Consider the following 24,842-nt stretch of genomic DNA (forward strand, 5'->3'; position numbering starts at 1 on the left):
CAAGTTCTGAATCTTAAAGAATACTGTTTTGTAGTACAAAGATTAGAGTGCTCCATAGAATACTAAAAAGGGAAAGGGGAAAAAAAAAGTCATCAAGAAAAGTTTCTCTGTGTATGCTTATTTGAAGAGCCTGTGTTATGCACTTGGAATTTACTTTAATTATTAACATTGAAAGAAAATGTACCTTTTAAGCATAGCAACTTCAAAAGGTAAATAGTCAGTAGGGTTCAGGTACCTTTTCCTTAAAGTGCTGTCATAATAGCAGTTGCAGCCATGCAGCTATTTTGGCAACCTAGTGATCGTAGTAGTTGTTCATTTGTTCTGTTTTGTTTTCATTCAATAAATCACAGAAAGCTTTATAAGACAAAAATAATAATAATCAATAAAGCTTTTACCTGATGAGTGAAAACGGAGACACAAACTATGGCTTGTCCAAAGGTCATTTTGTCAATCTTCAGAGAGGCTTCTATTCTCTACAATCACCAATGAGTGAGGATCTGTCTTCCAAGGAACGGTTGTAAAGAAATGTGTGTGTGTGTGTGTGTGTGTGTGTGGTGTGTGTGTGTGTGTGTGTGATCTTGCTAAGTGACTAATATCTGAGACATGCCAAGGATACCAGTGCCAGGAACAAAGGGAGTAATTAGTGAGATTTAAAAGAAGGAGAATGCAAAGAACAGGAAGAAACTGTGAAGAATCCATTGGCTATAACATACATGCTTGGATGTCCAGTAAATGGCCTGTCGTTCCCCAAAGCAGTCTCCATCACCAGAGTGATTTAAAACCTAAACTGAAGCACACCCCAGCCCTCTTCCTCAGAGACAATGGGATGACACACTAGTTATTTGCCATTTTTGTCTCACATCTACAGCACTGGGTAGATGGAGGTACATTTCTGGTTGTGAAACAATGGCTCAGAGTTCAGAGAAGCACAATCAGTGAACACTGACCTCTCCAAAGAGGTCACCATCCATTTCAAGATATGGGGTAATTTTTTTCCCCATCTAGCTTATATTTATCCAGGTTTCCTTGCACTTCTTAAACATTCATTTTCACCTTGACTGTCCTTCACCTTATTACCCTTAGCTGAAGAATTTCTTTTCAACCCTAGTCTCATGACCTTGTCTCTGCCAATTAGATTCTATCTGTATTTTCAAGGGCAACTTACACAGGAGAATGTTAACAGGTACACTGTAATATTTCTGCAGGTTACCAAGAGACTTGTTACTAGGAAATCACCTTTTAGGTTCTGTTTGGAGGTATACACATTTATAGGACAAGACATACTCAATGTATTTTGGTGTTTTTTTTTTTCTTTATGTGATTGGATAGTTGATGAATTACTTTGAAAATGGCAAAGAAGAGAGAAGAAAACATGAAATATGGACAACACTGGCTATTTTATTTTGAGGGGAGATATCAGGAATTGAACTCAGGTGAGCCACATCCCCAGCCCTATTTTGTATTTTATTTAGAGACGGGAGCTCACTGAGTTACTTAGCACCTCACTTTTGCTGAAGCTGGCTTTGAACTCCCAATCCTCCTGCTTCAACCTCCTGAGCTGCTGGGATTATAGGCATACACCACTGTGCCCGGCAACACTGAATATTTATTCACTAATTAATTCACGAAATATTTGTTGAAGTTGTATGCTCAAAATGCTTGTTCAGTTTTACTCCCCCGTGAGGTTGATTCTTCAAGAAGTTCAGCAGAAGCAGTTATCCAAGGAATTTGGGCCTCATCAATTGACAATTTCAGTTCAGCAAACCTTGTATGCTCTCTTTCTTGCCTTAATTTTTAGACAAATGCATCAAAGAATCCTAGGCCCAGCATCCCTTCCAGTATCATATACACAGCTTAACTTCAGCCTTATAATTCTTAATAATGCCATTTAATTAATGTTATCACTATTACAGTCATTGTCAATAAATATTCATGGAACCACCACAGTGTATCTTGTACTGAATCTAGATCCTTGAGGACTTTGTGATCCCAGAGATGTGCAGTCCCTTCTCACCTAGAAGTTTAAAGAGGTAGGTGTTAAGAAGCTACAGAGCAGACCAAATGTGGAAAAAAGTGTTCTTCTGTATAATCAGTTATTTTTGATTATGGAAAATATACTCTCTTCCCCTCTAATAACAAGCAGGGAAATAGCTATTTTCTGTTTCGCCCATAGGGATCTCTGCATACAAATAATTCAAACAAAACTAAACTTTCAAACTTCACGCTTTCCCAAGGGAATCATCTTTTATTAGAAATAGTCACTTCAAAGGTTTGAATAAATGTGAGGGTTTTTTTTAAACACTGGAAGCAATTTACATTTTTGTGTGTACATTCGCTAAATGATTCTGATCAGATTCAGGGAATTCATCCTGCCAGAAATGTTATGAAAGTGTGAAACTTCATAGCATAGTGATATCAACCAATTAGTGACAGAAATTGGCTGGGTGTTCAAAACCCCCAAATAAATTTTGGATCAGATGAATTTCTGACCCAAACTAACTGAAAGTAGGAGTGTGTGTTTACTTGGAACCTCTCATCCAGCAAAATCAAAGTCTTTTAAAACATCCTAGTCAGACAAGTATGACAAATGTCATTTACAACAATAATAACCTGACATTTTCTTTAGCGCCTTACCAAAGTTTACAAAATACTTTCTCACCCAGTATATTTTATTTATGTCCTCTTTAAACAATTCTATGAGTTTGATCTTGTTATTTTTCTCATTTTAAGATCAGAAAACTATAGATCAGGCTCAATGAGAATTGTATAGCTAAAACATGGAAAAAATAGGATCTTGAAGCCAGATTTTATTTTAATGTATTGGAATCTATTCTAAGCTGTTTGGGCCTGGAATTCTCAGACGGTTTTATATCAAGCAGTACAGGGACAGTAATAGTGACGGTAAAGGGAACCTAAATTATCCAGAATGACAGCATATGCATTACAAATATTCTAGATTAATAGTGACTTTTATACGTCCCTTGATACTAAGCTGAACTACATCCATAAAAGACTTAAATAACTACTAACTAGTCCTGCCTTAGCGACCATTAAAACCATGTAATGTGAATGAACTATTAAATACCTGAGGCTGAGTTAGTATCCAGGGATGATCATCATGGTTGTATCTGATACTGCTACATGGTTGTTAATTACTAGTATCTTTTCTGATATATAAATATTTTAAATGAAATATTAAGTAATGTTTTCTATATGTCTGACTCTAAACTAGACAGTTTCTGATACTTTAGCTAATAAAATACTTGCAACAATCCTTAGGTATGATAAGCATCAGCTAACTTATTTTTTGATAAGTCTTTAAAAAATTATAAAATTTGTGATGGTGAAGTTCAATTACACACAGGCTCTAGCTATAGGGACACTTCTAGAAAAAGCAAAGCTAGCTATACTTAGATGGAGGAGAGTAGCAGTAGGTAATTCATACTTGGGGCAGTTTTAATCTATTATGTAGCTATTGTAAAAGAGTTTTTATTTTTTAATCTGCTTATCTTCCGTTTGGACTTCATTTGCCTTTGAGGAGACCTCTTTCTTAGCATAGTCTTGCCTGACACACAACAGATGCCAGTGAAACAGGATAGCTCACAGTCCTAGAAATCCTTAGGAAATCATCAATTCCCCATAGGGACTGGAGTCATTGATTCCCTCCTGGGAACTGCCTTTGGAAAGAATGACCTCAGAGGAATTTAGAAGCATTAGTTCTGTCAGTAAGCCCTGAGGGGAAAAGTAGACGCAAATTCTACTCTCAATTCAATTCAATTCAGCAAGTATTTATTGAGCCTAACAGTCTTCATCATAGGAAAGTAGAAGATAGCCCTGGTCCTCAAGGAGTTTGCTGTCTCAGAGTGGAGGAAAGGTAGGCTGCTTCCTGAAAGCTCTCTACCTCTTTGAGTCTGTTTCCTATTGGGTGGACAAATAATACCTTGCTCTAATTGCTGTCAGGATCAAATAATACAATTCCATGTGAGTTACCTAGATACTCTGAGAACACAAGTGAAGGTGGTCATCATCATTTAGCCTTCAGATATTGTTGCTGACTTGCTGAATTCCACCATATTAACTTGGACCTGAGTAGTTTGTGGTAACTCTAACATGCTTCCTAGCTTAATTTTTGGTGATGAGCCAAGGAAGAAATTTATTTAAATGGGTCACAGGTAGATCTGTGCACCAAGGATGAACATGACATATTCTTAAGTGTTGGGGAGACCCAACCTGGTCCACTGAAATTTTCCCACTGTGGTCTGTCTAGTCTTTCCTCAGCCCTGTCCATAATAGTTTGTCAGCTCATTTTTGCTTGCTATGCATACTCTCTTAGCATTGCAAACACACATACACAAAAAAGCACACACAAAAAAAAACACAAAGCACAGTGGTCTTTTCACACTATTCTCCATTTCCCAACACCTTACCAGCTCATTCTTGCTCTCTCACTCACTAACACACACTCTCTCTCTCTCTCATTCTCTCTCATTCTCACACATACACATGCGCGTGTGTGCACGCACACACATATACACTCCCTAGAAAGGACAGAAAGATCTGTATTTACGTTTCTCTTTGAAGTTCTTTTAATGGATTATGTGGATAAGAGACTTGAAGACCAACAAGTTTAACACTTTAATAAATTACTAATTAAAATTTGGTTATTTCTCCTACCTTAAAAAATATAACTCAAAGTGACCCCAAGGGTCAGATTTGATTTTAGTATTATGGTGTTCTTCTGAGTTCTTCTGTGTTGCAACACAGCAGTAAATAAAGAACTGGCACCTAGCCCATACCTCTTCTCTTCCCATCTCTGGCTCTGATCCACAATGCAAGCACCTCTGACACAAGTCTGTGAACCCCAGTCTGGCACTCTCAAGCTCTATTCATGCCCACTGCCAACAGCCATCCCGGTCATCCACAGGCCCAGTGGTGTGCACAGCAGTGGCAGGATACATTTCCCAAAGACAAATCAGAGAAGAGGCCCTTTCAGGTACCACAAGTAAGCTAAGAGATATATGGGTGAAAAAATTGGGGATTCAGGGTACCCACAGAATGACCTAGAAAAGGATGCAGGCTCAGGGTGTGCTCTCTTCCTTAGCCCCACAGACCCTTACCTCCATGGTGATAAGTAGCATTTCTATAATCCTTAAAAAGTAGTTCATGGATGAGCATCAACTACATCACATGAGTGATTCAGAATCTGCATTGTAACAAGATTCCCAGGTGAACTGAACACACAGTGATGATCAAGGGCTACACTAAAATGCAAAGCCCAGGAGAGGCCTGTCTTGTGGGGTCTAAGGGCAATACAGGCCACAGCAGCATATTTTTCTGCTACACAGAATATGAGATTCTTCTGGGTTTCCTCCCTTGTTGCCTGACCATCCTCTTGAAACTAGTTGGTAGTAAGTGATCCCTCTTACTTCAGTTGTGAGTCATTCAGCCCCAGTGAGGCTACTGTGTTATTTCAAGTCCACTTTCTGCCTGTTGAATGGATGTGGGAGGGCTTCAGAGATGAGCACAATAAACACCATTTCAATATCAAAGAGCGAGCTCTCCTTGCTAGGATTTCTGTGAGCCCAATACAAAGTAGGTCAAGAAACTCAAAGATAACTAAATGTATTTTAAATTGGGAATCACTTCCCAGTTACCCCATAATGGTTTGCAAATGCAGGCTTATCTCTCCCCTATTTAATTTCTTTTAGTAGGTGAAGGTAGAGAGGGGCCTTTATTCCTATATATACTGAGTCATAGCCCCTGCTCTGACTTCAGTTCCTGAAAACATAGCAACATTCATCAGGGCTATGATTCTGATCTAAAAGGGTGTCTATTATTTGAGGACCCTGCTGCTAGGCAACATTAAGAGTGCTAGAGAGAATTTAAGAGGATATTAAGAGGTTCTAAGATATGAAACAGCTCCTCTGGCTGCCATTATTTGGATGCACAGATCCCTGGATGAGGAACAGTATTGAAGGCCAAAACCCTGTGGAAAGAAGAAGATGGGATTTATAAGACTCCATATTCTAGACAGGTTTCTTCCCACCTATTGAATATTTGATGCTGAGGTTTAGGGAAGGATCAAAAGGAACTGACCTCAGGTCTTTGAACATTATCTTCTCCAGGGTTATCTCTTCAGCCTTGGTAAGGTGGATAGGCTCTTTTGGGAGCATTTCAACAGCAGCATCTTTTATAAGAACTTCATGTACACATGCTCCCAAAAGTACAGAATTCGTAGTCTTCATTTTCTAATTCATAACCAAATAGAGACATTTGGAAGGTTGAGTCTTTGTTTTGATATTTAGAGTGGGAAGATATGTACCAGAAGGTCCATTTTTAGGAAAATGACTAATTATTTGCTTAGAGTCATTACTAATAGAATAGGTTGACATAAAGTGGAAAGCAAAGAATTTTGCAAGATAATTTATAATTCAGTCCAAATGTTCATAATAACTGATGCCTTAAAATCCTAATATGTCAGTGGTTCTCAAAACAGGACCCCAGACTGGCAGCAACATCACTAAGATCCCACTCTATACCTGGTCAACATCCCTGGGAGAGGGCATAGCAATCAGATGATTCTGATGCACAATAAATTGGGGGTTTCTCTAAATCATTGGTTCTCAGTCCTAGATGCTCATTAGAATTACTTGGGGTGCAGTTAACAAATACCAATGCTGGACCTCACTAAGACCAATTGAAACAATTTGTGCAGGGTGAGGCTCAAGTTTCTCAGTAATTTTTAAAACTCCCCAGGGGATTCTACTGTGCAGATGGTGGTTAGAAACCCTTATTCTGGATAATTTGAGTTTGATAGACCCAGTTCTCATGGACATGTAAGTGAACTTTCATCTATGATTTGGTAGACCATTTGCAAACAGGGGCATATTGTCAAAGGCCTCTGCCACCAAGATGTGGTCACAAAGGCAATCTGGGCTATAGGAATAATCTAACTTAAACCCCTATGTTCCAAGCTACCAAGCATCATTTGCACAGCTACAATTATTTCAACTATGGTTAAAAATGAGAAGGGAATTAAATTAGCTTGCAATCTTTTTACATGTTTCTAGAGAACATGTCACCTGTCACTCGGAATGAGATGTGCTTCTCCCTCTCTCAGGATGTGGTATAATGAGGTCTCTCTCTCTGAGCTCTGAATGCAGAAATGTATTTATGGCACAAAAAGAGATTTATGTATTTTCTAAAAATCCTGGCAGCCAATAATAGCCTTGACTGACTCTCTAGGGCTCCAAATGCAACTAGATTGTATTTGGATATAAATCTGGATGCATTGTAATCTTAGCTCTGTTTCCCTCCATTAAAGGCCAGATGGGGCAAAGGGTTTGGCGGCAAAAAGTAATAAAATTATTGATAAAATGCATAAAAATAAAATACTAAGCCAGGGAAGACCATTTCAGTATATTCTGTGAAAATTCTCAGAGATACGTGTAAAGTCCCATTCTGGCGACTATGCTAATGAATTCCGAGATAACAAGGAGTCTATACAATTGCAGTTTGGTGGTAACCTATTTTTTTCTCTTTAATGTCCTAGAAAGTTGTAAAGAAAATATATTCAGTAAACAATTTGTCTCAGGGTAAGGAGGAGATTCCGAAATTGTTTAACATTTGCCATTTGATATATCCCCTCACCTCCATCATAGCATCAGTCAAAGAAGTATTTAAAAAAGAGAATAAAAAGTTGGATCTAACATGCTTCATACCTGGGTTTGTACTAGAATGGATGATCCTAGTTCTACAGAGGCTTTGAGTAAAGCAGGGTGGCAAACATAGATGGGTCTATGTTCTGGTCATAGCATAGATTTCTACAGTTAATTAGATGTTATAAGTACTGAATAAGAACTTAACAAGAGTCAATACAAGGCAAAATATGTGAAAATGCACTAAATAAGTAGAACAATTAATTTAGGAACTTAGATAAGGGAGACAGATTAGGAATGAGTGGAATTGGACAAAATGAATCAGAAAGTCTCAGTCTAGTGAAGCCCCTACTCCAGACCAAAGCTTTCTGGGAAATAATCTGTTTTTAAAACTTAGCATCCCACACTGTTTTATCTCAATTCATTATATTCATCACTTATTAGTTGACCTGTTGTAGATTTGTGTGTGTGTGTGTGGTGCTGGGGATTGAACCCATAGCCTTGTGCATGCAAAGCAAGCACTCTACCAACTGAGCTGTATCTCCAACCCAAACCAGAAGCTGGACCATAGAAAGTCAAGTGCCATTGTAAATGCCCTGGCAGATCAGCATTCCTGAAAATTCCTATACTCTTGGATGATAGTGACCTATATTAGTTTTGGTCACTGCCATTTGGGACTCAATTCTTTTAAAAAAAAAAATGTCTTATAGAGCAAAATCAAGAGTAGTTCAAATGCCCTAAAGACATGTTTTTTTCCTACTAAATTATATGCATTTATTTTTCACCATGGGGGTCAGAATCGAAAAGCTAACAGGCTCCAGAGGGACAGTGCATGCTAATTCCATTCTTGGTAAAGGTCCCTTAAAATGCCACTCATGCCTGAAGCACTGATGAGTTTGCGAGTTTCCAGGCACGAGGTGCTCTGCACACACTCCCATTGGAACCCATTAGACGGCCTATAGATAGATGGGTGCTGAACAGCCACACACGCATACACGCCATTCAAAAGTTTAAAAAAATTACTAAGCAATTACACAGATTTCCCAGCTCTAACAACAAGGCTAATGGCAGCCCATTTGCAATCAAGTACAGTAGATTAGCATGGCACAAAGAGAGCTAAACTGTTTAGCATCGGGCTCAAAGCTCCCATAGAAATTATATTCAACTGCAATTTATAGAAAATGATGGGGAGGGGTTGTGTTTTATGCTACACACATTGGGTATCACACACATCCATGTGGGTACAGGCCATATTCAACCCCCACCCAATGTGCATAAACCAAAAACTGCATCAATGTGCTCCCACCAGTCCATGGAATACCCAGACTAAACACCCTCTTGGGGTACTCATAAGGAAGCAGACATTTATGCTGGAATGGAGCTTAGTTTTCCCATTCCCAATTTCATGGATAAGGAAACTGAGGCTTCACAAAACATGCCTTAACACATACACATGTACATAAGGGCACATGTGTTTGTACATGCACACACACTATCCTAAGATTACCAACTATCTCAGTATGCCCAGGACCATCTCAGTTTTAGCACTGAAAGTTCCATGTCCTGGAAATCCCCCAGACCTGGCAAACCAGGACATTTGGTCACCAGAAGACACACAACTGCAATGAAAACTGTCGGAAAAAATACTAAAAAACAACAACAACAAAACGAGTATCATTAGTGCTTTTTGCAGGGAAGTATTATCTAACAAAGTTCTTTTTGTGGGAAAACTAACCCAATTACCCATGTTGGATTTCTCTGGGAACCAAAAACATAAAATATAGACACTATCTGGGTTTCTACCTGTTTTTGCATGAATAATAGCACCATAGCACTTACCACAGTTGTAATTAATGATCTATCTTCACAATTGCTTGTTTAGTACCTGTCACTTGCTGTTGTAACCTTCTCATGAGACCACAGTTTTGCTTACTATTTCATGCCTGGAACAGAGCCTGACCAATAGCAGACATTCCATAAATATTTGTTGAAGTGAAGGAATAAATTAAGAAGAAAAGCCTGTGGGTGTTGTGGTATGGTGTGGTGGAATATTTAAATAGAACCATCCTAGTGAAGTGGTCTTTCTCTCTACAAATAGAAAACCCAGAGCATACATAGTTGCTGCTTCATAGGCAAAGACTGACCCCATTGCACAATTCAATCCTAACCCAATCTTTGTTTACTGTGTGTATTAGTCTATCATAGCTACAGCAAGGTACCTAAGGCTAGGTAATGTATTTTAAAAGAAGATTTATTTAACTGTGGGTTTTGGAGGCTTAAGGACACGGCACTGGCATCGGCTTGGTTCTGGTGAGGGCCCCTCAGTTGCACATCACATCACAGCAGAAGGCACCATGGTGGAAGTGCATGCAAAAGAGAGAGAGATCCCATGGCTATACAGGAAGAAAGAGTTCAGGGAAGGGCCAGGTTCATTCTTTCATAACAACTTGTTCTCCCAAGAACCAATTCAGAATCCCACAAAAAACTATTTTAAGGGTTCTACCGCTTCCCACATGGAAGACCAATTCCCCAGCTCACAAACTTGAAGGAGACCAAACCATATGCAAGCCATAGCACCATAAATGCCAGTACTGCTTCAAATAATAATAATAATAGTTACAGAAAGAAAGTTGAGTGTTTTCTACATGACAAAAAAAAAAAAAATCTAAGGCAGCCTCAGCCCAAACTCACCATTCTTGTAACACAGGGTATCTGAGGCTTGTCACCTCTCCACTATGCCACCAGTCTCTGGTAGGAACAGACTGGACCTAAGTCAAGTCCATCACTACTCTGCTTTAAAATATGTGACCTACAAGAGCAGGCCTGTGCCTCACTCTAGAGGCTGATGTCTTTTCAGGTAATGCTTTCTATAACCAACATCCCCAAAGCCTAGAAGAGTAACCAGCACTGAATACGAATTCAAGAAATGTCTGTTAGCAGGTGGGAAGGGGTTATAAAAGATAATGATTGGAGAAAGAAAATAAATGTGTGGTGACAAAGATTATGTCTTGCTTACTTTGTGTCCTCAGTCTTTGCATAGAAAATGAACATGATAAGTGTACAGCAATGGAAATATTGGTGATTTCCATTCTAAACTCAGTCACAACTTCCTGAAGTCTGAAGGGAAGAATCAAAAGTAATTATTGCTATTTCTTTGCATAAATGAACAAAAATTACCTGACCCCATTGGTTTATAGCAAAGCAATCAAAAGTCTCATGATCTGACACAAATTTCACTTTTGACACAATCCCTTCCTCCATTCCCTCTCCAGGAAACCTCGGTATCCACTAGCAGCCACTCCATATTATTTCTCCCCTCGTCTGTTTAATTTCCTCCTGCAAGACCAGCTGCAGCTCAATTGTGGACTATGTAATTCAATAGATTTGCAGATATGTCTTGAGTCAATTTTAATTCTATTTAAAGGATAGTCGATAGAGTCATCTCTGGGGCTTTCTGAGATGAATTTCATATTCCATCCACTGTACAAAGTGGAAGGGAGAAATGTACTTCTCTTTAAAGATATAACGAGTTAGGTTTCTAAAATGTTCCATGTCTGTCCCACTTCTCTATTTCAACAAGATTTGGGCTCAAACTTGGGAGATTATTTAGGAAATCCGAATGGCAAAGAAGATTAACATTATATAGAAAAAGGTATAGACCGACCATGGTCTCTTGAATTTGCCAAAATGGAACTGACAGTAACAGTCTTTCTCAAGGGTTCTCGTCCCTGTGACTTTCCTTTATTTTATACTCCCCCCTTCACCCAGAAGCCATTCCTTGCCTTTCCATATGCTTCCATCCCTCTGTGAGAACCAAGACCACGGAGCTTCATGATCCAGCTTGAATGCCATATGCACCGTAAAGCTTTCTGCTCCTCCCTCCTGCTTATCCCACACCCACATTGGTAGGAGCACCCCTCAATATTACTTCGCTTGGGGGCTTTGATCATGTTTTATCTCTTAGTTTTGCTAATAAATTTATTTTCCTAGCTTGTCTCCAAGTTTCTTGGAGACAGACTTTTCTATCTGATTTATTTTAGGGTCCCATGTTTTGGTTGTTGTGTTGGTTTGGTATTCTAATGATGCTCAAAGTTTCACTGGCTCACAATAACAGTGATTTTCCTCTTTTGTGAGACTGTTAGTGAGCAGGAGCAGATGTTAACATGGAACCCAGGCTGAAGAAGCAGCAGCTACCTGGTGTAAGCTCTTCCTTTGGTGAATAGCAGAGGAGCAAGAGGCCAAGCCATGCCAGAATATTTAAATTTTCGGCCATGTCACATCCTATGCCTTTGGGCATGTCACTTGACCAAGTCTATAGTCATAGAACGATTGGTAACTCTGCACTGCACAGTCACATTCAAGCAAACTATATTTCATTTACTATGTCCCTGTAGCCAGCCAGCTGCCTGGGGTGCTCAAACTTCTAGGAAGTCAGGTGGAAGCCCCAACTACTCTCAAGAAGCTAAAGCATGCTGCCCACTGCCTGTCCCTGGCCCAGCACAATCCTGGAAGTTGTTTAAGAGTTTGACACGTAAGCAAACAGGCAGGGTCAAGTAAGTCACTGTGTGTGAAGCACAGTCTAGCTTGTGGTATTTCTCTAGGTTGGTGTGCATGCACACATGGAGGAGAAAGCAGATAGCCATTGCTGAAGCCTAGTTGAAAAGTTTTTGAGGAAAGTAATTCATTTCAAGACATCAGTACTAACAAGAGAATTGCCACTGGCCTTTATTACCAGAGTTCTGGAGATGAAAACAAGATCTTTGCTACTTAAGATTTTCATCCGCCCCTGCTGCTTTTTCCCACCTGAAGTGCTAATCCTCTGCTGGCCACGTCATAACTGCCTCTGTGGCAGGATGCACTGCCGTGTGCAAATACCCACTTGTGGGTTCAGGTGATGAATGGCCAGCAGGTGTGTCTGAATCAGACAAACAACTATAATCCTGATTTCTTGGGGACTATAGAAAATAAAAACAGAGAAAGGAAAACAGATGCTGTAAAGATGGGCCTCTTGCTTGTACTTGACTTAGCCAAGTTCAAAGTGCTCTCCCTACCTTAATACACAAACACAAATATTGTAATGGAAGTAGGGTGAGCAGAGGGTTTGCCCACACCTGCTCTCCCTCAAAGGATGAAAAAGAGTAGCCCAGGACAGGCAAGCCATTGTGGAACAGGGATCAATGACTAGGCAAAGTCTGGCATGCTCTGAGGTTCCTTTCCCAAGGCTTGTCATGAGACCTCACTCTGGAAAGTGTTATTATTAAAGCACTTATTCCACTATTGGATTTCATTCCAGTCAGTGTTCAAGTAGGTTTTTAATTGTACAATAAAGTCCATTTGTTTGATGCACGATCCCAGCTTTCTAAATTGTGTTTGCTCCCGTACACTCTAATCCACACTGCTCACAGTTCAGTAATTAGTCAAGTCAATCCCAGCTCTTAGTGCAAATTAACGAGGTTCTACCAGTATGGGCTTCAGAGGTTTTGATGAGACATGAGAATGTTTCTCTTTCCCCTCCTCCACTCCCATGATGTATGACCAATTTATTTAACTCAAATTGCATTTTCAATAGTCCTCTCTTTCCAGAGTCAGCATGTCTGCGTAACTTATACTTGAGAAAGGCAGTTGGTGCCAGGGTGGTGTGGCTGGAGGAAAACTGTGTAGAAATGGAAGTGTTTGCTTGTGTGCTGCCTTGGATAAGCACAGGGACATTTTTTGAGCAAGGACAACAATGTCAGTAGTAGCCACTGTCCTCCTCAGCCAGGGACTGTGGCTTTCTTGAAGTTCTCTTGATGTGATGCTGTTGGAATAATTAATGTATATCAAAGTAGAACCTACTCCAAGAAGATATTTAAACAGGATACAGTGTTCCCTCATCAGATGGCTTATTTTTAACTTCACAGAAAGTCCAAGTGAACATTTATTTCCCTATTACGCTTTGGAAATGAACTTCGATGGGGCTAATAATAGCATCACTTTAAAACATAAAGTCTGAGAACATAATCTCCAGTGTCACCAGTATGGCATATTTGTCCTCTGTTTAATTTGCCCTCACTGTGTATTATTAGGAGTTAACATTGTAGTTTTGTTTAATAACTGGCTTCACCACCCATGGCTGACTCCAAACTGATCACTCAGGCCTGATGATGTAGGTCCTAATTCATCCTTGTTAGAGCAATTAGGGGGAAATTGGATAACCGCGCCACTTCTTGCAAAGGTCTATGTGTAGCTGTAGCCTATCCCCCAAGAGGTTAAGCAAATGCTCACTTTAGCTGCAAGTGAAATAGATACTTTCCCTGTGAGTGAGATAGGACCAAATTAATTTAGACTTCAAGAAGTTTTTAAGTGGGAGCTGGAACTCGACTTCTTTTCTCCTCCTCATTCCGTTCCTCTCTGCGCACGGCCAGGTTAAATGTTCTCTGCCATTAGAAATCAATTATGATTCTCTGCTGTATTGCATGCACTGTGGTGGCATGAGCTGTACCCAGCACGCAGGCTTCAGATGCCTTTTCCTCTTACCCTTGACATCTGAGTGGTAATTTGAAAATGGAAAACTTCTTAGAGGATTGTAATACATCCTGTCTCAGACTGGTTATATTTTCCTGATGAGTAAGTAGCCATAGATGGCCTGGCTTATGACTGGGAAGATGGTGTTTCTTCTGTAGGCAGATTTTTTTACCCAGACTTAAAAAGCTCGGGGGTGATAGAGGGGGTTATAATGGGATGGGAGATTAGGGACTAGAGGAAAAATGCAAAAATCAGCTGAAATATGGAGAGAGATCTGTTATGGCAATGGTTTAGACTCAGAATAAAGAAGGAAAAATAAGTGCCATGAAAGAATCACAAATCTTGTAATCTCTATACCAGCACTTCTGCTAATTTTTCCGTGTCTTGGGAATGTCATTTAACTTCTTGGGTCTCAATTTTCTTACCTGTTCAACAAAGACCTTGTGATCTCCAAAGTTTCTGCCAATTCTATGCCAGGAATTCTTTTTTTTTAATGCAGTACAATAAAATTCTTTATGTCATATCACAAGAAATCTAGAGATAAGTGGCTATTGACCTTGATTCAGCAGTTTGAGATTACCAAGGTCAGCATCTCTGCAATTGGACTTTTTCTCATCTATCCTTGGATGATCACGAAGGTACATATTGTCTTTAAAGTGTGATGTGTGAGGGGTTCCTTTCAACATGTTTCCAAACTGTACAAAAGGACAAGCAAGGTAGCTTCTCTTCCTGAAGCTTTGCCTTTCTTGAGAAAGACAAGCAGGAGAAGTTGGGAAGTCCAGTTTGGTTTTTCAGACCCTAGAAAAGGAGGTAAAGCAGAGGGGTATTTAGACCAGGTGCTAAATCTGCAAGATCTGCTACAGGCTTTAAAGCTTGAAGTATAGAACCACCTCCTCTTGTCTACCTCAGACGTATAGAATAAAGGAACCAGTAGGCATTACTACTGCTAATCAATATTTACAATTCTTCTCCCCTTTGGGCCATACTGGAGAGGCTACCTCCCCATCACACAAAGCCAGGGGCAGAGAGGTAACTTGCTCTGGCCAATAGCATACAAGCAGAAGTGACACGTGTCAGTTGCTAATGAAAGACTTAATGAGCCAGGGTGCAACTCATGCTGTTTTCTCACCTTCCTTTTTCTTCATCTAAAAATGTCCAAACAGTGGGCCTCCATCAGTTCAGATCTGAGGATAAAGATGAAATGGATCAGAGCCCCTGATGGCACTGTTTTAGTCAGCTTTTTTCACTACTGTGACAAAAAGACCTGACCGGAACAATTATAGAGGAGGAAAAGTTTATTTAAGGGCTTATGGTTTCAGAGGTCTCAGTCATATATAGCCAGATCCATTTCTTGGGGCATGAGGTGAGGCTGAACCTCATGGCAGGAGAGTGTGGTCAAGGAAAGCAGCTCAGACAAAGATCTGAAAGCAGAGAGAGACACCATTCACCAGATTCACGTACATATCCCACAGCCACACCCGCAATGAACTACTTCCTCCAGCCACACCCCACCTGCCTCCAGTTACAACTCAGTTAATGCCACTAGGGATCAGTTCACTGATTAGGTTAAGGCTACAATCCAATCATTGCTCCTCCAAATTTTGCATTGTCTCACACTTGAACTTTTAGGGGACACCTCACATCCAAACCATAACAGACACAGCGTGGACACATGCTATGAATGTGATTTGGGGAGTTGCTTGTTAAGGCTGTATGACATAATGTACTCTAATCACACAGGTGGTTATTGTTGAAAATCTCACAACTATTGTTAGGTGCCAGTCTAAAGTCCAGCATCTCCAGCTTTTCCTGAATCTGGCCATCCCAACTCTGCTTCTTCCTTCATTTCTGCCCTACAGCCTTAAGAGCTTCTCAAGTGACCAAGTGCTACCCTGGCCTTGGAGACATGATGACAGTGAAAATTTGCTGAGATGAGTGGCTTTTCAAGCTCTGCAGCTCTGCGTTGTGATGTGCGACCACCTGGAGGAGTTCCTTTCAACATCTCTTTGTTAGATTTCTCTCTGGCTCCTCAAAGTGAGAAGAGAATTGGGATCTTTTCTGAGCTGCAGCACTTTAAATCATTTTTGTGCTGCAGCAAATACAATAATAATAATGGCAATGGTTTTGTAACAAAGTTCTGGAGGCCCCATTATGACCATCATCATTATCACCACCACCACCACCGACATTATTGTTATTATCGCCTCTAATTAATAGCATTTAACATCTAGGGAGCTCTACCATGGGGCTGGGGACCTGCAGCATATAATCTCTTCCTATTGAACATATATCTTTGAAAAGCCACTGGGATAAGGAAGTCGTAGAAACCCCAGGAAAGATGGAAAATTCTTACCTTTAAGTGCAAGGAATGGTGGGTTAGGGGTTGGAGAAAAGTTTGATTAAGCAGTCAGGAAATTCATTTCTTACTTGTTTGTGCACTCCGTCTGTGACCCTACACAAGCCAATAGGGTTGTCTTTTTAGGGTTCCAATTTCTCCAATACATTATGAAATATAAAGAACATAATGTCATCAAATCCTTTCTGTATTTTAATAAACTCAGGGAGACAACCATTGATCTTAGGAAATGATCCTAGTGATCAACTTGCCAAAGCCAAGTCTAGGGGTGTGGCCAAGAGTTTCGAGGCACCAGTTTCTCTAAATAGAAGGGGATCTCAGGCTGCCTTTCCTGTCCTGCAGGGAGGGTCATGTGCTTGTTTAAAGAAGACAAATGAACAGGCAAATAGAACCAGCAAACTGACAATAGGGTATTTACTTGCAAATGTATCTGCCGGACAGTGGAGGGTATATATGCAGGAAGATATTGGATCAGAAGGGGTGGGGCTGGTCTTAGCAGTTCATTGGCCAGATGCCTCATTTTTGGCTACACTTCCTCTTGCCACTCAGACACATTAAAGCTTCTGTTCTTCCCTGCATTGATTGGTAACAGTCTGAGCATGACTCACAGGAATTGTCCTACACCTGTATGAGGCAGACTCAGAGGTCCCCTGGGTATTTTGAGGAGCAGTGTGTCTCTTCCCCATTTCTCTTCCAAGGGCAGGCATATTCCACAGTAAATGGAACTCGGGGAGTGTTAGTCGCCTAACAACTTGCAAGCATCATTTGAAGGTCTGTGTCCCTTTGAAAGGAAATCGGAGTATTATAACTCTTATCCTAAGATGCTTCTCTTTCTTGGATCTTTTTGGTGTTTTTTTTTTTTCTTCTGCTATTAACTAACAATGAGTTTTGTCCAAATATCACTAGTTTCTCCATTCACTCTTTTTCTGTTTGAAGGTGCCATGCCGCATTCAGTGGTCATGTCTCCTCAGTCTCCTCCAATCTGTAAGTTTCTTAGTCTGTCCTTGGTTTTTGTGACCTTGAAAATTTTAAAGAGTACTACCCAGGTATTTTATAGAATGTGCTTCAATTTGGATTTATCTGCTGTTTTTCCCATGATAGACTGAAGCTGTGTTTGGAATGAATGACAAAAGGGAACTGGCCTTTTCATCAAGTGTGGGGGATACGTGGTGTCAGCGTGACTTAGTACTGGAGCTGTTGACACTGATTACCTACTTGGGTAAGGTTTGCCCTCCTGCTTTCTTGGTTGTAAAGTTATAAGTGTTCTTTTTCCATGGAAGAGAGTTTCTAGGTCCAGCCCACCTTCAGGGGAGGTGCCTGTATTATTTGAAATTATTTTGTAAAGGAGACTTGCCCCTATACCATAATTTATTTATTTTTATCAGCAAGGAGTTATGTGTATTCTTTTTGAACTTGAGTTTATCATTTAATATTATGTCACTTATTCACTTGCTCAATATGTTCCAGCTTTGGCCACTGGGGCTCCTTCAAGTTGATTCCTGTGTCCTTTTGGTATGTCTCCATTTTGCTCCCTCTTCCTCCTTTCATCCCCCCACCCTTTCTTTCATTTTAAATTGTTTGTCACTTCCTAGCTCTCTGACACTACAGTAGCTCCAGACTCATCTTCTGTTTACTCTGCCCCAACCCTATCTGCAGATATTTCTCCAAAGAGCCCTGACTCTTTTTATTGAAGAATGACATATTGAAACCAAGAGTAGTGTGCTTCTTGCTACTGAGTGTTATTGCTTCTAGGCCACGTGAACAAACTTTTTTAAAAAATCATTTTAAAAAACTGTTCTTTTCCCATCACTAAAACAAACACCTGGGATGATCAACTTATAAAAAGGAAACGTTTCCTGTGGCTCACATTTTTAGAGACTTCAGTCCATGATCAGTTGATCTCATGCTTTGGGCTTTGGAGAGGTGGCACAGCATGGCAGAAACTGTGGTAGAGGAAAGCAGTTCACCTCATGGCCAGGATGCAACACAGAGAAAGAAGAAGGGATCGGGATCCCACTGTGACCTTCAACAGCACACCTCCCAGTGACCTGCAAACTTCGCACTAAGCCCGGTCTCTTAAAAGTTTTCACCACATTCCAATAGCACCAAGATGGGGACCAAGCTTTTAATACATGGGCCTCTGGGGGACATCCCAGGTCCTAACTACAGCAAACTACATCCATACACATACTTGTATCTGTCTGTTTACTTGTATGTATGTATGTGTGTGTGTGTGTGTGTGCATACATGTGTCTATATATGCACATGGATTAATGCCAGTCTCTCTTGTCTCTGCATGAATCCAGCACCACACAGTTTCGCCTGGGTTTTTTTCTGTCCCTTCTCACACATTGGTAACTTCTTTCTCTGACAGTAAGAAATCTGGCTCCTATTATCTAAAATCCATTTACTTATTTGTTCAACTCTTAACCTCATTTGACATCTCCTCCATCTTTTTTGTCTCAACTGGGTTTCTGGGTGACAATCTCTTAGCCTATCATTCACATCTCATAATATTTGAAGTGCTCAAACAGCTTTTTATTTAATGGCTGCCCACCCTGCCATATTGAAAGTAATCCCTTGCCGCCTTGCTCACTGCTGTGAGCACTGTGCAAGTGTTCATTCAATAAATGAACATCAGAAGTAAGAAAATCAGCTAAAACGATTGCTGATTTGACACAAGTTCTCCTATAGTCTCATTCATGGGATTGTGCCCATTATACAGATGGCTGTTTCTGCTGACTCCTCCTCCGTACTCAACTGCATCATCCTGTCTTATCATCTTCAAAGCCCTCACTGTTGTTTGCTGTCATCTTGGTTATTTATTTTGTTTCCTCCACTAGACAGAAAGCACCAAGTGATGGAGACCTGAGTTTTAAATTATTTCCTGATGTATTCCAAGAACAGTATGCAATCCATAGATGCTTGATAAAAATTGACTGCATGTTAGCAGTAAGCAGGAATGTTATTAAGATTGTTCATTTATTAATATAGACATTAATAATGCTTAATGACATTAATAATGAATGGTGTTATTTTTCACATGTTTCAGTGACCTTTATATATAGGTAAAAATAAAGCTTAAAAAGGAAGAAAAGAAGGAAGAAAGAAAGGGAAGGAAGAAGATGAAAGGAGTGGGGGAGGGAAAGAAATGAAAAAGAAGAAAAAGAGAAAAACAATGAAAGTCCTAAATAATCAGTGTTAGATTCTAGAAAGAAAACAGCTTTTAACAGATGTGGGTTTAGAAACACAGAGAGACCACAGATCCAGTCATTTCCAGTCTGCTGAGGTTTCCCGGCATTTTCCTATGGTGCTTCTCCAATTTATTTGTATCCCATTGTCTGCACAAGCCACAGTTATATGCCCTTTCCTGTTTTTTCTCTATCATCCATCTTTCCCTCCCACAAAACTTATGAAACTTATGAAAAAATATAAATCATCCAAAACACTACTAACTAGAGACGTGTTTGCTGAAGGAAAACATGAAAAGATCCATCAAAGGGTAGAGAATGTAGGCAGGTTTGCGGAATCTCTGTGCAGTCCTGTCCTGAGCCCCAGTTCTTCCTGGGTTTTCCTTCATTTAGCTCTAAGTGGCATCACTTTGAGAGTTGAAGCTTATTAATTTGGACATTCTTAAATCAACCAGGCTAACACCTTTACTTTACTGCCGCGTGCTAGCCACATACTACCCAGGCAAGTGTCACGGCCAGCTGCAGTTCTTGTTCTTCAGATACACTTTCTCAGAGATCACCCCAGACCTACTGAGCTACAGAGAGCCTTAGAATATGAGCTTTAGGCGCCGGCAAAGTAGAGGGAACTGTGACCACGCACAGAGCAGGCCCAGCGGCCTGCTGAGGGGCAGAGCCGCCCCCCACCCCCCGCGCCTGCCAGGTAGGGGAACTGTGACCATGGACAGAAAAGGCCCAGTGGCCTGCGGCGGGACAGAGCTTCCAATCACTCCTGCAAGGTAGGCGGGCCTGCGACCCACCGGCAGAAGAGGAGCAGCGACCTGTTGAGAGGCTGAGCCGCCCCCTCCCCCTGCGCCGGCAAGGTAGAGGGAACTGTGACCACGCACAGAGCAGGCCCAGTGGCCTGCTGAGGGGCAGAGCCGCCCCCCACCCCCCGCACCTGCCAGGTAGGGGAACTGTGACCACGGACAGAAAAGGCCCAGTGGCCCGCGGCGGGACAGAGCTTCCAATCACTCCTGCAAGGTAGGCGGGCCTGCGACCCACCGGCAGAAGAGGAGCAGCGACCTGCTGAGAGGCAGAGCCGCCCCCTCCCCCTGCGCCAGCAAGGTAGAGGGAACTGTGACCACGAACAGAGCAGGCCCAGCGGCCTGCTGAGGGGCAGAGCCGCCCCCCACCCCCCGCGCCTGTCAGGTAGGCGGAACTGTGACCACTGACAGAAAAGGCCCAGTGGCCCGCGGAGTGGCAGAGCTTCCAATCACTCCTGCAAGGTAGGCGGGCCTGCGACCCACCGGCAGAAGAGGAGCAGCGGCCTGCTGAGAGGCAGAGCCACCCCCTCCCCCCCGCGCCTGCAAGGTAGACGGAACTGTGACCACCATCAGAACAGGCCAGACCTGCAACCGAGAGACAGAACAGGCCCAGTGGCCTGAGGAAGGGTAGAGCCGCACCCCCCCACACACCTGCAAGGTAGGCGGACCTGCGACCCACTGGCAGTACAGCCCCAGAGGCCTGCAGAGGGGCAGTGCCGCTGCCTGCGCCTGCAAAATAGACAGAACTGTGACCACCGACAGAACAAGCCTAGCGGCCCGCAGAGGGACACAGCCGCCGCCCGCGCCTGCGAGGGAGACTTTGCAACTATACAAGACCAATATAAATATATAGGGGGAAAATTCAATAGCACAACTGTTTCACCAAGTAGAAAGGAACGCGAACAGTATGAAGAGACAAGGAAAGAAAGGACCACAAGCATTGCAGGTCAACTCAACGTTAGAAGAGGTAATAGCTGCAGCAGGTGGAATGTCAGATAAAGAATTCAGGATATACATGCTTCAGATGATCTGGAGTCTCAAGGAAGACATCAGACAGCAAAATCAGACAATGAAAGATCACTTCAACAATGAATTACATAAACAAATCCAAGAAGCAAAAGATCAACTATACAGGGAAATAGAGGTTATAAAAAACAAACAAACAGAAATCCTAGAAATGCAGGAAGCAATAAGCCAACTTAAAAACTCAATTGAGAATACTACCAGCAGAGTAGAACACTTAGAAGACAGAACATCAGACAATGAAGATAAAGTATTTCAACTTGAAAAGAACATAGACAGCTCAGCAAGACTGTTAAGAAACCATGAGCGGAACATCCAAGAAATATGGGATAACATCAAGAGACCAAATTTAAGAGTCATTGGGATACAGGAAGGGACAGAGTTTCAAACCAAAGGAATGAGCAATCTATTCAATGAAATAATACGAGAAAACTTCCCAGACTTGAAGAATGAGACAGAACCCCAAATTCTAGAAGCCTACAGGACGCCGAATGTGCAAAATCATAAGAGACCCACACCTAGACACATTATAATGAAGATGCCCAACATACAGAATAAGGAGAGAATTTTAAAAGCTACAAGAGAAAGGAAGCAGATCACATTTAGGGGTAAGCCAATCAGGATAACAGCTGATCTTTCAACACAGACTCTGAAAGCTAGAAGATCCTGGAATAACATATTTCAAACACTGAAAGAAAATGGGTTCCAACCAAGAATTGTGTTTCCAGCGAAATTAAGCTTCAGGATGGAAGATGAAATTAAAACCTTCCACGATAAACAAAAGTTAAAAGAATTTGCAGCTAGAAAACCAGCTCTTCAAAACATCCTTGGCAAAACATTACAGGAAGAGGAAATGGAAAATAACAATGAAAACCAACAGTGGGAGGTAGGACACTAAAGGGGGGAAAATAACCAAAGAGGAAAACAAACCATGTTTAGTAACATAAATAAACAAATATGGCTGGAAGAACAACCCATATCTCAATAATAACCCTAAATGTTAATGGCTTAAACTCACCAATCAAGAGACACAGGCTAGTAGAATGGATCACAAAACAAGACCCAACAATATGCTGCCTACAGGAGACGCATTTGATAGGAAAAGACATACATAGGCTGAAGGTGAAAGGTTGGGAAAAATCATATCACTCATATGGACTTCGGAAACAAGCAGGAGTATCCATACTCATATCAAATAAAATAGATTTCAAGCCAAAGTTAATCAAAAGGGATAAAGAGGGACACTACATACTGCTCAAGGGAACCATACACCAACAAGACATAACAATCATAAATATATATGCCCCAAACAATGGTGCAGCTATGTTCATCAAACAAACTCTTCTCAAGTTCAAGAGTCTAATAGACCACCATACAATAATCATGGGAGACTTCAACACACCTCTATCACCACTGGACAGATCTTCCAAACAAAAGTTGAATAAGGAAACTATAGAACTCAATAACACAATTAATAACCTAGACTTAATTGACATATATAGAATATACCACCCAACATCAAGCAGTTACACTTTTTTCTCAGCAGCACATGGATCCTTCTCAAAAATAGATCATATATTATGTCACAGGGCAACTCTTAGACAATATAAAGGAGTAGAGATAATACCATGCATCCTATCTGATCATAATGGAATGGAACTGAAAATCAACGATAAAAGAAGGAAGGGAAAAGAATACATCACTTGGAGAATGAACAATAGGTTACTGAACGATCAATGGGTTATAGAAGACATCAAGGAAAAAATTAAAAAATTCTTAGAGATTAATGAAAACACAGACACAACATATCGGAATCTATGGGACACATTGAAAGCAGTTCTAAGAGGAAAATTCATTGCTTGGAGTTCATTCCTTAAAAAAAGAAAAAACCAACAAATAAATGATCTCATACTTCATCTCAAAATCCTAGAAAAAGAAGAGCAAAACAACAGCAAAAGAAGTAGAAGGCAAGAAATAATTAAAATCAGAGCTGAAATTAATGAAATCGAAACAAAAGAAACAATTGAAAAAATTGACAAAACTAAAAGTTGGTTCTTTGAAAAAATAAACAAAATCGACAGACCCTTAGCCATGCTAGCGAAGAGAAGAAGAGAGAGAACTCAAATTACTAGCATATGGGATGAAAGAGGCAATATCACAACAGACACTTCAGAAATACAGAAGATAATCAAAAATTATTTTGAATCCTTATACTCCAATAAATTAGAAGATAGTGAAGGCATCGATAAATTTCTTAAGTCATATGATCTGCCCAGATTGAGTCAGGAGGATATAGACAACCTAAACAGACCAATATCAATTGAGGAAATAGAAGAAACCATCAAAAGACTACCAGCTAAGAAAAGCCCAGGACTGGATGGGTATACAGCAGAGTTTTACAAAACCTTTAAAGAGGAACTAATACCAATACTTTTCAAGCTACTTCGGGAAATAGAAAAAGAGGGAGAACTTCCAAATTCATTCTACGAGGCCAACATCACCCTGATACCTAAACCAGACAAAGACACTTCAAAGAAAGAAAACTACAGACCAATATCTCTAATGAACCTAGATGCAAAAATCCTCAATAAAATTCTGGCCACTCGGATACAAAAACTTATCAAAAAAATTGTGCACCATGATCAAGTAGGATTCATCCCTGGGATGCAAGGCTGGTTCAATATACGGAAATCAATGTTATTCACCACATCAATAGACTTAAAATTAAGAATCGTATGATCATCTCGATAGATGCGGAAAAAGCATTTGACAAAGTACAGCATCCCTTTATGTTCAAACTCTAGAAAAACTAGGGATAACAGGAACATACCTCAATATTGTAAAAGCAATTTATGCTAAGCCTCAGGCTACCATCATTCTGAATGGAGAAAAATGGAAGGCATTCCCTCTAAAATCTGGAACAAGACAGGGATGCCCTCTCTCACCACTTCTGTTCAACATAGTTCTCGAAACACTGGCCAGAGCAATTAGACAGACGAAAGAAATTAAAGGCATCAAAATAGGAAAAGAAGAACTTAAATTATCACTATTTGCTGATGACATGATTCTATACCTAGCAGACCCAAAAGGGTCTACAAAGAAACTATTAGAGCTAATAAATGAATTCAGCAAAGTGGCAGGATATAAAATCAACACGCATAAATCAAAGGCATTCCTGTATATCAGTGACAAATCCTCTGAAATGGAAATGAGGACAACCACTCCATTCACAATATCTTCAAAAAAAATAAAATACTTGGGAATCAACCTAACAAAAGAGGTGAAAGACTTATACAATGAAAACTAC

Source organism: Marmota monax, unplaced genomic scaffold (assembly GCF_021218885.2).
Source record: "Marmota monax isolate L192 unplaced genomic scaffold, Marmota_monax_Labrador192_F-V1.1 WCK01_AAM20220418_F8-fsc00062, whole genome shotgun sequence".
Taxonomy (NCBI): Eukaryota; Metazoa; Chordata; class Mammalia; order Rodentia; family Sciuridae; genus Marmota; species Marmota monax.